The sequence below is a fragment of the Schistocerca gregaria genome, chromosome 2 (assembly GCF_023897955.1).
Source record: "Schistocerca gregaria isolate iqSchGreg1 chromosome 2, iqSchGreg1.2, whole genome shotgun sequence".
Lineage (NCBI taxonomy): Eukaryota > Metazoa > Arthropoda > Insecta > Orthoptera > Acrididae > Schistocerca > Schistocerca gregaria.
The window spans coordinates 21,454,461-21,469,798 of NC_064921.1; positions in this window are offsets into that span (position 1 = coordinate 21,454,461).

Sequence of the window (15,338 nt, forward strand, 5' to 3'; positions counted from 1 at the left end):
TGGGCTTGTCTGTCAATAACACGTTTCACCAGTGACGAAGTGTCCGGTTGACATCGGAATGAGAAATGTGAAGGAGAGCTGCTAGATGTATTGTCGAGCGGTGTACTCGAAGAGGCTGTCAGGGCCGTTAAGATCCTTACTCGTAACCTGTTCCTTACAGTCTGCTCGAACACAGAGTCTCAAGTGGCCCTTCTGCAATCGTCTTCCAGTACTCTAGAGGTAGCAGTACGACGCCGCAGCGTGGAGGTGGCCTGATAGCGGTCTTCACATGTGGTTGCAATGCTTCGGCGTCCTTTTCGAACTGGCCTTGTACACTGATCTATTTCCACAACCAATGAATGACACGTGGAGAGCATCAGCAGCAATACGATGGGAAATTTATCCTTCTTGGATCATACAGACTGGCCTTGCAACTTGCACTGCTTTAAGATGTTCCACTACAATCGCTTAGGTGAATATGACGTCCACAAATAAAATATGTGTACGTCACTGAAGTAAGAGTGGGACGCCGGTACCCACTTCCTTCTAAGGGTCACCTGAAACTGTAATGCATAATGCAGCTGATAGATGGCGAATGATTTTAATTGTTACAAGTAATGGAAGCGAAAATCACTGGCTATGCAATAAGACCTCAGATCACATATATCAAAACAGGTTTAATGTGCTGGGCGTCGATACATGTGTTCCCCTAATTCTTTTGAGCAGTGTGTGTATATATGCGCTTATCGGGAAGCACTAGAAACTCTCAGCGAATCTATACTCACTCTTCCGTCTGCTAGAGTAGGAAGCGCGAAGCAAGTCGCTCAGTTTCTGAAATTAGCCAGCGAGTGTTATGGCTTGGAATGGAGAAACATTTAGGAAGTCTCGACATGGTTTGTGGACAACGGGACAGGTTTCACTTCCACCTGCTGCCACGAACACGATCCGCTTTTGTGTTTGGACATGCCTAACTACGAGTGGCGTCAAAATAAGTAATGAAACACATTTTTTGCTAGGCTAATTTCGCTTGAAAAAATACGGAATTTGTTCTGGGACATTGCGGAATAACCTCGCTTCAGACCCATATAGTTTGACGAAGTTTCGACAGTTGGCGGCACTATAAATGGCATTCAAAATGGTTTCTGAAACGGAGGTGCATTCCAAGCAGAGGACTATCAATGAGTTTCTTGAGGCCGATAACCAGAGCATCGTAGATATCACAGGTGCTTGCAGTATATATATGCAGTCGTGGTAGTGAACAAAAGCATGGTGAGTCATTGGGCGAGGCGTATGTCACAATCGCAGCAAGGTCTCGCAATCCTGTCCGGTCTCCCGTGTGCCGGCTGGCCCCACACAGCTGACTCTCCGTGATTTCCCTAAATCACTCCAGGCAAATGCCGGGATGGTTTCTTTGAAAGGGCACGGCCGACTTCCTTCCCCGTCCTTCCCAAAAACCGATGAGACCGATGACCTCGCAGTTTGGTCTCTTCCCCCAAAAAACAACAACAACAGCTGTCTCTCCTGTGGACGTCTGTGTTAGTAGTCCCGACACACTCGTCCAGGGGACTGCTACGGTCGCAGGTTCGAATCCTGCCTCCGGCATGGATGTGTGTGATGTCCTTAGGTTAGTTAGGTTTAAGTAGTTCTAAGTTCTAGGGGACTGATGACCTAAGGTGTTAAGTCCCATAGTGCTCAGAGCCATTTGAACCGTTTAAACACTCGTCCATCAGTTGGTGTATTCATAGATGTGCGTCCGCTGGGTTACTCACCCCCTACAGCTCTGATCTCTTACGTTCCGGCTTCATCTGTTTGGCCCAATGAAGGACGCACTCCACTGGAAGCAGTACGTGGACGATGGGGAGGTTACTGATGTAGCAAGACGTTGGCTCTGCCGTTGACTAGTGGAGTGGTACCGTGGGATTATGTGGGTCTTCCCAATAAAGGGGTGTAAGGCTGTCGAACTGAACGGAGATTATATTTAAAGAACAGTGTTTAGTATACAAAAGAGTGGGGAATAATGTGGTGTGCTGGAATACTGAATAAAACCAACACTCTTTCAGCAAAAAAAAAAAAAAAAATCTGTTGCTTGACGTATTGAACGCGCCCATCGTACTTAACTTAGACGATTTGTTTTGTGACATAGAAATGGGGACTCGGAAGCGGCATCGTCCAGGTTTATACTGAGATGGCTTTTTGTTTCTGCAGCCTTTGCATAATTATCTGTTAAGTGGTGTTTCAGATTTATCCACGTAAAGTATTTCGCAACTGTATTTCATGTGAGCCATGCCTGTTCTTTGTACGACATCACGATTTGTTTTTATTTCATGTGAGCCATGCCTGTTCTTTGTACGACATCACGATTTGTTGGAACACATGGGAATGAATATCCGTTTTCTGTTCAATCACCTGGGTCTGCAGGCTGTTTATCAAATGGCTCTGAGCACTATGGGACTTAACTTCTTAGGTAATCATACCCCTAGAACTTAGAACTACTGAAATATAACTAACGTACTGACATCACACACATCGACACCCGAGGCAGGATTCGAACCTACGACCGTAACGGGAACGGTTCCAGACTGAGGTGCCTAGAACCGTTCGGCCACTCGGGCCGGCCGCAGGCTGTTTATCCCTTGCTTTAGTAACATAATGGACGTTGATATGAATATAGGATAATTTTTCTGCCTGTTGTATACATGCGGTCATGCAAAGTCACGTGGTCCGTTGAAGTGCCATCCGATGTAAGACATGCGACTTTGTATTCATTTTCTGCACAGTAGTTTCATAATTACTCAGACGTGAAGGTGGATATTTGCTCGTCCGTCTAACTTTCTTGTGTTACAAAATACCGCCAGATTTGAATCGTTAACCACTACGAGACTAATGGTGAGTAAACATAGGTTGCGCCCAGAATGGATAGATCAGGTCTGAAGGTGTTTGGCGTGCTTGTCTACGATTTCATGGTACTGCTGAAGGGGCATGATTACTACGTGATTAATTTTGTGTAAAATGATGTACTGGCATAGTGTGGAAGCACTTTGATTACAGTGTTACTGTGGGGAGTTGGTGGCGCACTATTAAGACCAAAAGCGATATGACAGAAATATTCGCATGAATAGTATTGGACACTTGTATTAAATGGAAAATTACAATACAATGAAAGGTGTGCCTAATATTACACGTAAATTTGATCGGATTTCTAGAAAATGCAAATCAGAAAATAGTTCGCGAGCCTAAACATCTACGGACGTGCAGAAGTAGTCGGAAGGCAATACAGAAAACAGTGATAATACAGACGCAGATGGCAATGCGACAGCGAGAGACGAGTATGTAACGCGACCACCAAATACGGTCTCGTTGTGAGCTGACATCGACACGTCGGGCATCAACGCGCGTACAGCGATGTAGGGTTCTGCGGTCGATGCTGATGGTACGGAGAAAACCACGAGAAAAGCGCTCTGTGTAACACAGTATTAAGGAGATCAATAATTAAATTACATATTTACACGAAACACTTGCTACGATTGCAACTTGACTTAAAAAAAAATGTGTGTGAAATCTTATGGGACTTAACTGCTAAGGTCATCAGTCTCTAAGCTTACATACTACTTAACCTAAATTATCCTAAGGATAAACACACACACCCATGCCCGAGGGAGGACTCGAACCTCCGCCGGGACCAGCCGCACGGTCCACGACTGCAGCGCCTCACACAGCTCGGCTAATCCCGCGCGGCTGACTTTTTCACAGAAAATCCTTAGCGCAGGCACCAACTGCACAAACAGATTACTTTTTTCAACTCCTCTAATCTTTATTGAAATCCTCACAAGTCCTCATCTAAGAACCTCGTTCACGAAAGAAATACATCCTGTTTCATTATGTTTCAAGACAAACGATTCTAATTGCCTTCAACGAATTTGTGAATGAAATTCTCAGCTACCAAGGGAATTGCTCGTTGCAGTGGAACTTCTAGTCACGTGTTTCAAGTGACGAAAAAGTCGATGTTCAGCTACTACACGAGCTCATTTCGGTTTGTTAGGTGTTGTAAGCAAATTAGGCAGACAGCAAGGAGTTAAAAGGGCTTTGTTCTACAATTTATGCCCTAAAGTTATTTTCATTTCATTATTCTGTTGCACCATGAGGAAGTTCCTGGTCACTAAAGCATAGAAAATAAAGTTTGTAAGATCATGTTCTTGTTCAGTTATGGGTCAGATCTCATTTAAAAGGTATTGTTTCAGGGCACTAAACCTGTGGTCTTGTATCTTACGAACTCACAGGTTAACGTTTCATGTAGTGAATAGCTTCCTATGTTAACCCTGAAATAATCGAAGTTAAATAATTTTGGCAGCTTGTAAGAAAAATACATGACTGACGGAGCAAGGAGGACGTAAAAAAAACAGACCAGTACAGACAGTCTTGACCAAAAGAAGTCTACTAGTATCAAACACGGGCCTGAATTTGTGGAAGAATTTTCTGGGTATGTGGTTTTAACACAATGCATCGTATGCAAGTAAATCATGAACTGTGGTAAATCCAGAAGAGAAGATAATGGTAGCGTTTGAGATGAGGTGCTATAGACATATGTTGAAAATTAGGTGGACTTATAACGTAAGACACTAGGTTCACTGCGGAACTGTGGAGGTAAGAGAAATATTGTAAACTCTAACTAGAAGAAAAAGGGTCTTGATGAAAGAAAGTGAGGGAATAACTTCCATGCTAGAGTACGATGGGGTGGAAATCTTTTTTGAACAGCATGCAGCATGTTGCAAGGCATCCCAGGTAAGCTTAATACCGTTCATGTCTGAGGAGCTTGGTGTCCAGCAGAAGTGTTTAAACTCAGACTGATGTTCATGGAGCCGCTCTGTAGCAATTCTGCAATTCTGGACGTGTAGGGCGTCGCATTGTCCTGCTGAAATTGCCCAAGTCCGTCGGAATACACAATGGACATGAATGGATGCAGGTGATCAGACATCATGCTTACGTACGTGCCACCTGTCAGAGATGTATCTAGACATATCAGGGGTTCCATATCACTTCAAATCCATATGCTCCGCACCATTATGGAGCCTCCAAAACTTAAACAGTCCCCTGCTGACATGCAGGGTCCATGGATTCATGGGGTTGTCTCCATACCCGTTCACGTCCATCCTCTCGATACAACTGGAAACGAGACTCGCCCAACCGGGCAACATGCTTCCAGTCATCAACACTGCAATGTCGGTGTTGATGGGCCCAGGCGAGGAGTAGAGCTTTGTGTCGCGCAGTCACCAAGGATATACGAGTGGGCCTCCGGCTCTGAAAGCCCATATCGATGGTGTTCCGTTAAATGTTTCGCACACTGACATTTGTTGATGACTCAGCATTGAAATATGTAGCAATCTGCGGAAGAGTTGCGCTTCTGTCTCGCTAAACGATTCTCTGCAGTCGTCGTTGGTCCCGTTCTTGCAAGATATTTCTCCGGTCGCAGCAATGTCGGACATTTGACGTTTTACGGGATTCCTGATATTCACGGTACAGTCGTGGAATAGTACAGTCGTGAAATGGTGGTATGGGAAAATTCCCACTTCATCGCTACCTCACCGTGTCCCATCGCTAGTACGCCGACTGTAACACCACGTAAAAACTCACTCACATCTTGATAACATGCCATTTTAGCAGCAGTAACCGACCTAATAACTGCGCCAGACACTTGTTGTCTTATATAGACTTTGCCAACCGCAGCGCCGTATTCTGCCTGTTTACATGTATCTGCATTTGAATACGCATGCTATACCAGTTTCTTTGGCGCGTCAGTGTATAAGAGTCGCTCAAATGATAGCGAGACAGAGTATGCAACGAATAATGCGGGGACGTTGGTAATGTAGGTAGGCTCGCGTGTGTGAAAATGCCGTGTATTGTGAATCAGTAATAAACAGCTCAACCGTTCACCGCTGTGCTCGACGTGGGGTCAACGAGTCGTGCGTTCGTCTGAATTTACTGTGGAGGCCGGGAAAGCGGAACAGCGAGGTGTCGTGTAGTTTTTGACCGCGAAAAGAGGGTCAGGAGGTGAAATTCTTGCCAGAATGTCTGCTGTGTATGACGAGGACAGTACGTGACGTGTGCGTGTATTTCAGTAGAATAAAGGATTTCAGGAAGGTTGGTGTCATCAAAAGTCGTCAGTCGGCCAGGACAGGCTCACCGTGTCATTTGACCATTCTGTCATTGCTGCGGCTGATGCTACAGTCAGAAACAATCCACGGCAGACTTTCGGATCACGTTGGGCATCAGCCACGGTGCCGCTCGCAGGATCATAAGAGAGCACCTAAAGTCCTGGAAAACCTGCGGGCAGTGTGTTCTGCACACCCTGACGGAAGAGCAGAAGTTGAACAGAATGTCGAAATCACTGCAGCACGTGGAACGGTATGCCCGTATTGTCGCAGGAGATGAAACATGATTGTTATCATTCACCCACACAGAAACAATCCAAAGCCCTACACGTCACCTGTGGGAAGTAATGATTATCTTTTTCTTTGTGTGCGAAGGCCCGCTGCACCTTGTCTTTCTGGAACACTGCGCCACAGTTAACGCGTAGCTGTACAGTATGTTTCAAAAAGAATACATGTATTTCGAATGCATATATTTATTAAACTTTAAGAAACTTCACGCACATATTTACGAACCTCTCAAGTTCAGATTACAGATGTTCAGTACGTCCTCCATCAACGACACGAACAATATCATATCGACAGTCAAATTTCTCACGTACTCGGGCAAGCATGTTCCTCGTCACTGATGTTATGAAAGTACGGATCCGGTTCTTCAGCTATTCGAGGTGTGTGACCATGGAGTGTACATTATGTAACTGTTCCGTCGCTGAGTGTGAAGATTATTTAGGTGAAATTGGCACGTAGGGATCACATTTTACGGACGGAAGTTGCTAGGCGGGAAGAGTTGTTAAAATAACTCAACTGTGAAAGTGACGTAAGTGATTTTCGTGAGGGAAGTAATTCTGAAGCTGATGCTCCCGAAGTAAATACGAAGAATGGCGAAAGTGATCAGTCTATTGAATCTTCCGATAGCGATGGAGCAATTACAGTCGTCGTGAGTAAGAATGGTCCCTGCTGGAACACAGCTGTCTCTAATAGGACAAGCCTGCCCGCTGCTGGTGACACTGTAGTCCGTACTCCAAGAGTGTACAAGTAATGAGGGAACGCATTTATGAGCAACTGAGGACAACTCCAAATATTCGGGTAATATGTGCAATTCATTTACTGAATAGTATCTTCATCTAATTAAATTGCAAATAAAGTCTTTAGATCAGGTTCACGTTAAGGTTTCTTCACTGAAAATTTTCCGTGACAGTTTTTACTTAGTCTCCAGTTTTGGATTTATTATTACTAATATTGACTGACAAAGTATATGAGAGAGGCGAAATGTGAGAGTCCAATTTCATTATAAAATACTCTATTTTTAGCCAATTTGCCCAGCAAATAACTGAGGACCACTGTCACCCACTTTCACTCTTGGTGTGACAAGTTTTAGTACTAGGGGTAACGACCGTCTATCAAGAAGATATCGCCAGGAAGAAGAAAGACGACAGCAGCTACACAGGTAGCGAGGATAGTCACGTATCCAGAGGAGGAATCGCTATGTGCTGGGAGCGCGAGTAAAGCTGTCCGTCAAAGCGACAGCGAACGGGGTGGTGGTGGCGGACGCACCAAGGTCCGGAGTTTGACACCTGGGTGTGGCATAGGCACATATTTTCAGCTGGTATGCCGTCTGGAGAGCGCGGAAACTTGTATAAAAAAGTGAAGGTTCACGTTAGTTGTGATAGGGCCCGTTAGTAATTATGCATTACTGTGTAGAGTCCTTTTAAGTTTTAACTGAAATTTGGACAGACAATACCAGTAATTTAAAGAAGATGAAAAAGCAGGAAATGACACGAAGTTTGTGGGTAAGTCTAGAAGCTAATGAAATAAGAATGAAGTATATGCTACAATATATTTATGATGTAGAAGCATATGTCAGAGAAGATAACATCAAAATAGAGGAACTTATCAAGGAGAATAAAACTAAACATTACGCGAAGTGGCTAGGAATGTGGGATCTTGTCGACGATTGATCGGGAGTTCCTAGACAAACAATAAGTCAACAGAAGAGCAACAAACTGAGAAGTGATAATTGTTAAAAAGTAGATGGCCATAATAAAACGATAGACCGAGCTAAGTGGAAATATTTAGGAATACTGTTGGGGCGAATAAATGAAGCAATAGTAGAATATGATAACAATACTCATAGTAAAATCAGAATTCGCTGACAAGTTTTTCCGAAATAAGTTCATTAGTACCTTCGTAATGAGACAGGAATCCGACGGGAATTTTGAAGAAAGCACGTGCTAAAGTCCAGGACGTCAGAGTGAGTGATTTAGGGGAAGATGAGTAGCTTGAAAAGGCTCAAGGGACTGTAAGATCGGCATGTAATGTAACTAAAGCAGATACTTATGTAGTTGTTATTTAGTATTTAATCACAGGAAATGAAACTAACAAAAATAAAAGTGCTGACTTTAATATGCAGGTAAAGTTGCAAGCTCTTATCAGTAATACAGAAAATGTTAGCAAAGAATATTATGATGTAATGAATCGTTCCCGCAAACGAGAGTGAAAGTTATGGTACTGATTTTACCAGAAAAGAAATATGTCGGAAACGAAGGGGGTTCACATTTTCATAGCTGTAGACAAAGTAATGATTGTGACCAATAGAACACTGATGAGACTTGAAATTTGCATTTTAGACAATACAACGAGTTTGGCAGAGAAAAGCCTGATGGAAGCTGAAATTGTCATTACAATAGACGAAGTAATGATTGTGACACAGAAAACTTTGACAAGAGAAAAGAAATATAGAATTAGACAAAAGAGAATTATCAGTTTACTGCGAGACCTGAAGCTGGTTATATTCAAACAGTAGCGATAACTGGAAACGGTAGCAAGTAACATGCCATGGCAAAGGACTTTATAAGCGATAAGTAAACAGAGAGAGAGTACAATTTTTACCAGTGCAGGGATTTCAGGTCGTAGATGCCATTGTAGTAAAGTAACACTTATTAGCAGAGATGAGGAATAAAGAAAAAGTATTGACATTGTGCTACCACATCGATGTATTAGTTTTATTACAGAAAAGGATCTGCTGGCAGACCATGCTGAGATTGTTAGTTTTCCGCGGGGCTGTATGACCATTGAGGCAAATGGTACAAAGAATAATATGAAGTTGGCAAACATTAATAATATTATGGTTCAAATGGGTCTGAACAGTATGCGACTTAACTTCTGAGCTCATCAGTCGCCTAGAACTTAGAACTAATTAAACCTAACTAAACTAAGGACATCACACACATCCATGCCCGAGGCAGCATTCGAACCTGCGACCGTAGCGGTCGCTCGGCTCCAGACTGCAGCGCCTAGAACCGCACGGCCACTCCGGCCGGCAATAATATTTATAAAGAAGCCCAATATCAATGCAACGTGGAGTTTATGAATGAATATTTTCAAGGGGAAATCAATAAAAATGCAATTACCTCACAGAAACCAGAGGATAATCAGAACTTTGTTCAAACAAAACCATCAACCAATGAAATAAGAGTTAAAGTAAATGAGATTTTTTTTTGTTTGACAAAATTTTGAAAGGAGGATTAAAGAATTCGATTGCGAAGTGCTACGAAGTACAGTACAAAAGTAACGAAAAAATTGTGAGAAGGCGTGCAGTAGTACTGAGAAAGTAATATACTTTACTAACCTGTAAAAGGGGTTTAAAGATTTAGCTTTTGAAGTACCAGAATTTTTACTGCATAGAGAAAAGAGAACGCACCAATTTTACAAACTAATTCTAGAAACAATGATCCAGGGACTTTATAATTTAAAAAAAAACGGTTCTGGAAAGAAAGGAGCTTGTGAAGTTCCTCTTATTTTGGGCAATATGTTATTTTCTTAATTTTACATTTTATTGGGATACTGCAACTAGCAGAAATAATTATCTCTCTCCAGCCGTCGTGCAAAATGCAACAACACCGAGCGGAAAGCTGTTTCTCTCGTAGGCATCGGCAACAGACGAACCATGTGGCGTGGTAGTGCATCGATGGAATAAGGAGATGTAGCGAGCCATAACAAGTAACAGTGCCCCGTATTCTATACTAGAAGAACCAAATGCATTCACGAGCAGAGCTCAGAGTTTTCTTTGTTAAATTTTAGTTAACAAATTTTACTCTGTGTGTAGCAAATACTACTCGTGGGAGGAGAGTACATGTCACCTGAACTTTAATATGACAATACCCTTCGGAGTAAACCATTTAAGACAGTAAACAATCAAATATTGCTAAGGTAGCGAAGATGTACGAGATTGGTATGCAAGAGATCTGCTCGGCACGCCGATTTGCTGTTTGGTGGTAGTCGGCTTTGTGACAGTGGGTGATGGCATCCAATCCGAGTCTGTTCCCTTATTAATCCATGCCTTCCATGCCATGCCTACGGAAAATTGTTCAGCTACTTCGTTGTAAACTGTTTTACGGTGACCATAACAAACGCAGTGTAACGACACCCTGGGACTTAATTTAAGTTGATTAGCCACCCACAATTCCATTTACAATCACCGGTCACCTACTCGCAACTTCTGAAGGATCCAGTTAGCTACAGGACAACTTCAACGAGCGGTTCACAGAAGAAAGGTGGTTGGAAATTATACGTCCTGATTCATTAAGGTAGTCCTGGAGAGGGCTAACTTATCTTGCGCTGTGTCGAGTGGCAGGGCATGACCAGTTATACTGTACATCACGTATACCGCTTTCTACCGACTTGGGACAAACTAAGAAACTTTTACAGAGATTTGGTACTACGAGAGCATCTTGCATTATTATACATACAAACGAAAGGGGGAGTGAAAAGGACAGTGAAGTATGCAAAGAATCCTAATAGGTATAAGTCTGCAAACCAAAATCTCCCGAATACGACATATGCACAAGTTAAGTCGGGCCAGTGTTACAACAATGCTGTCTAGACTACGTTCAAACTTCAGCTTTGCTGCTCACCGATCGCTATCGGTTAGTAGGGTACGTTACTTTCATTGGTGTGAAGCGAAGAACGACTTTGAAGCAGTCAATCACTGCTCAAGTTTCGTGACGTGCCGCCGATACACAAACAGCGAGGCTGCAACATAAACACGGCCATATGCTTCAGATACCAATTCTCAATTCTGAAGACCAAACGCAGTCTACACGTGTTCCATGTGAAGCGGCTGCCATGACGCCACAAGCATTTTCAAATGATGGAACGGTTGACAGCTACTTTGTACACAGGCACGGTAGCGGCAACGCCCGAGAGACGGCAGGCCTTGTATCACAAAGCGTGTACTCAGAGAACACAGCCAGACAGCGGTGTATTCACTAGGTCTCGCCAGCGCCTGCGCGTGACCGGTTCATTGAAACCCGACATGCATCATGCAGGTAGACCAAGACCAGTGGCGATACCCCTAATGGAAGAGCGTTTATTACAAGTGGACACAATGCCTGGCACACGTACCAGGATAATTACTGCAGCAGAGCACGTTTCACCGCCCAAAAAATGGCGGATATTACGTGAGGGACATCTGCGTCCATATTGCGTACAATGTGCGCAAGCCCTACCTACGCCTGACTTTCCAGCCGGGTTGTCTACTGTCAGTGGATCCTTATAATTTGTGAGAATAGTCTGTAGTTCCTCGTGCATGTGTTACTTACAGACGAAACATGAATTACCGGAAGGAGGGTACGTGAAGGATCAGGTTTGAAATCGGTGTTTGTGAAGAAGATGAAAAAAGCTGTATCTGTTAACATGGACAGTGAGAAGACGGTGTCTGCATATATATGAAAGAAAAAACTTTGATGTTTAAATGAACTGAGCTGCGAATCTACACATTTATGATACTTAAATAAATATCAAATAAATAACTTCGCCATGTTCATCTGTTGCCCAACGGATATCAGTAGGGCGTAAAAAAACTTAAGTTTGCGAGGGGACTACGTGACTATGTGCTCTGGTAAAAAATATCAACTTTATTCAAGAACAACTGAACAAACTAATAAACTAAACAACTAGTAAATGACTGATGCCTACTGTTTTTCATACCACTCTCGGCACCTACAACACCGCCTTGGAGACCCCAGCATGCTTTATCATTAATTGTGGAAGGGTCAGAGCAATCTTTGAATGGCGGCATTCCAGCACGTGTCCACATATCACAGAGATACAGAATAAAGGAAAGCTTCATCGGTACGCACGTGGTTAGTAAACGGTCGTTCCCTTGGCTTGAGTGCCTGAAGAAAGCGAACAAGAACTCATCGATAAAAGTAAAACTGTTAATAATTGCACCACAGACAAAATTTTCAAAATTATCTGGAAGTTTTACCCCGAGAATCAATGACTGACACATGTAAAGATTCTCACAATTGTCGAATCCGTGGTCATCACAAACAATAGTTAGACATAGTAAAATTCAGAGTAACTGAGAACATTTGACAGGATACATTACTATGAGACACGATGTGAGAACGTATGGCTCTCAGATCCATAATTAACACATACTGAAACAATAAAGGCATATGGAAACTAGATTACGAACTGAAATCGAAATTAGCGAAGTTTCACAAATCTAATCAAATATCTTATACTCGTGAGATCACCAACGAACTAAATCAGACGGAACTGAGAAGCTACATCACGCGTCCAAATGTTTGAACAAGGGTAGAGCAGAGAAAAGGCTTGCTTGCGTGGCTAAGGGGAACTGGTTATAATGTTTCGAAATTAGCAACAAAAATTTCGTACATGACGTTAATTTTGACTGGAGCTGAAATCTGAAAAAATAAGATAACGAAGAACTATGAACAGGCACACACACAGTTAGTCGGTGTCGCCTCTTTTCTCCCGGAGCACTGCCGAGAGAACACTTTTTGGAACCCATGCGTCCCGTTTATCCAGAACTGCCCCGAGAACTCTATACTGTAGCTTCATCAAAGCTGAACGGAAATCGCTTTGCTACTTGGTACTTGCTTATAGGTTTGGCTGTTCTGCCATAGTAACAGACTACTTCCACTCCACAGATTTACATATTGGAATTATTTCTCTACAGTCTCATTCGTGCTTTTCATTCAGCAGCAAATAATGTATATACTGACATATTGCACATACATGTATTGAATATGCATGTGCGGCTCGGAAATTTGGGAATTTACCAAATATCTTAGTGAAATATGAAGTGGAATAAGGATAATAGTCACTACAGACACACTAAGCTGCTCAGTTATTTCTTTCATTTTTTTTCTCTCTCTTAGGACGTTTATAGTTTGCGCCCAGGAATGAGGTAGCAGAGGTGGTGACCTTAATTTAAATGTTATGCAAAATCATGAAGAGGCCCTTCAGATTGTGCCCAAGCTCGCCCTTTTCAAAGGAACCTCTCAGGTATTTGCCTGGATTGATTTAGGGAAATCACGGAAAATCTAAATCTGTATGGCCGGAGTGGGATTTGAACCGTCGTCCTCCTCAAAGCGATCCCAGTCTGCTTACCAGAGCGCCATAAATATCCACAACATACACGTTTGGGCTTGCTCACACTGAGACGGTTCAACAGTGGAGATTTTCTTTTACGGTTTTGGCAAGTGTCGTTGGTTATCGGTTGACAGAGCCACATCCCGTACCTGGCCGCATACAGGCCATATACTCAATTCCTGAAACAAAAGTTAATCAACTATGTGGATGATTTTCCTTATCATGAAAGAATGTTTCTGTGGTACATGCATAATGTTACACCAGTCAACTTCAACGTGGCTGTAAGGGAGAACGTGGCATGGATGTTCGACAGCGTCAGCTGTGGTTCGCCTATAGTATCGCTTTCCATGTCCATCTCCCCCCCCCCCCCCCCCCCCCCACACACACACACTCACGCACACTTGAATCCGTTCGATTTTTATTTGTGGAGATGTGACTTGACTTTGCTTCCATCACGAGAGCCGCTATTGGGCCTGTAATTTGTAGAAAAATATTCCATATTTTCGTAATTTTAAATATTTGTTACCCATTTCTGGACTTTCCACAATTTTACGTATTTTATTCAGTTACCTAATATATCACCCCACTGTCGACGTCATCGTGGTCTCAGGCCAGTAAGTATGAGTCAAAACTAAATATCACTGATATTGAAGCACACCTCCTCGACCCCAGCTTTCATACCTGCGACGGCTGAGTGCGTACCACAGGGATACGTTGTAGGCTGTGTCTGTTGGTTGATAACAAATTGTTAGTTAGTTAGTAAAAAATTAATATTTCGAGGCATCAGCAGATGCCACAACTAGACAGATGTGTAATTACTCTCATTATTCCATAACTGTACTCTTTTTATCCTTTTTATATGAGTTATGTGTCAACATCAGCACTGCATCACATCGCCGGCCGTTGTGGTCGAGCGGTTCTAGGCGCTTCAGTCTGGAACCGCGTGACCGCTAAGGTCGCTGGTTTGAATACTGCCTGGGGCATGGATGTGTGTGACGTCATTAGGTTAGTCAAATGTAAGTAGTTCTAAGTTCTAGGGGACTAATGACCTCAGATGTTAAGTCCCATACTGCTCAGAGCTATTTTTTGCATCACATCACGACGTCACGTCAGTATCGTATCCCGTTAGATCGACGTCACGACGGTCTCAGGCAGTCACAGTATTGCATTTTGCTGATTTGTGTGTCACTGCTAAGCCACCATTCCACTGTGTATGTGTTTGATGTGTGTGTGTGTGTGTGTGTGTGTGTGTGTGTGTGTGTGTGTGTGTGTGTGTGTGTGTGTGTCAGCGTGTAGGTGTTCAAAGCGAACACAGTAGTAGAAGTAATAAAGTAGTTTCAAGTTAATGGTAAGAAATACCAAATTGTGATAGATAAACCACCACTAAATTACTAGATTAAGTGATGAAATACTAAATTTGTGATGCTTCCAACCAAAGATCCTGCATTCACGTAACGCAGCAGTTCAAAATTGTCCTCTAGAGAGGTGAGCAGTACATAATCTCCAGCCTGGTAGGTGACACTGCCGCTATATCAGTTCTGGCCGACGGATCTTCCGTCTGTCACAGTAGCCGCAAACTAACCACAGTATGTCAGACTGCCTCAACCCTATATTCCGTGGATAATGCAGGCTGGGGGTCGAACTCGTCGTGCCATCATGGGCACCAGCTCGCAAACGGGAGACCTCCAAATGTCTGCATAGCACAACTCCAGACAATCTCCTCACACGTGGTAGGGAGATTTAAACAATATGTATGTGTAATCTTCTCCGACCTAACAGCTGGCGTAAATAGCGCTGAGTCAGTCTGTGGGG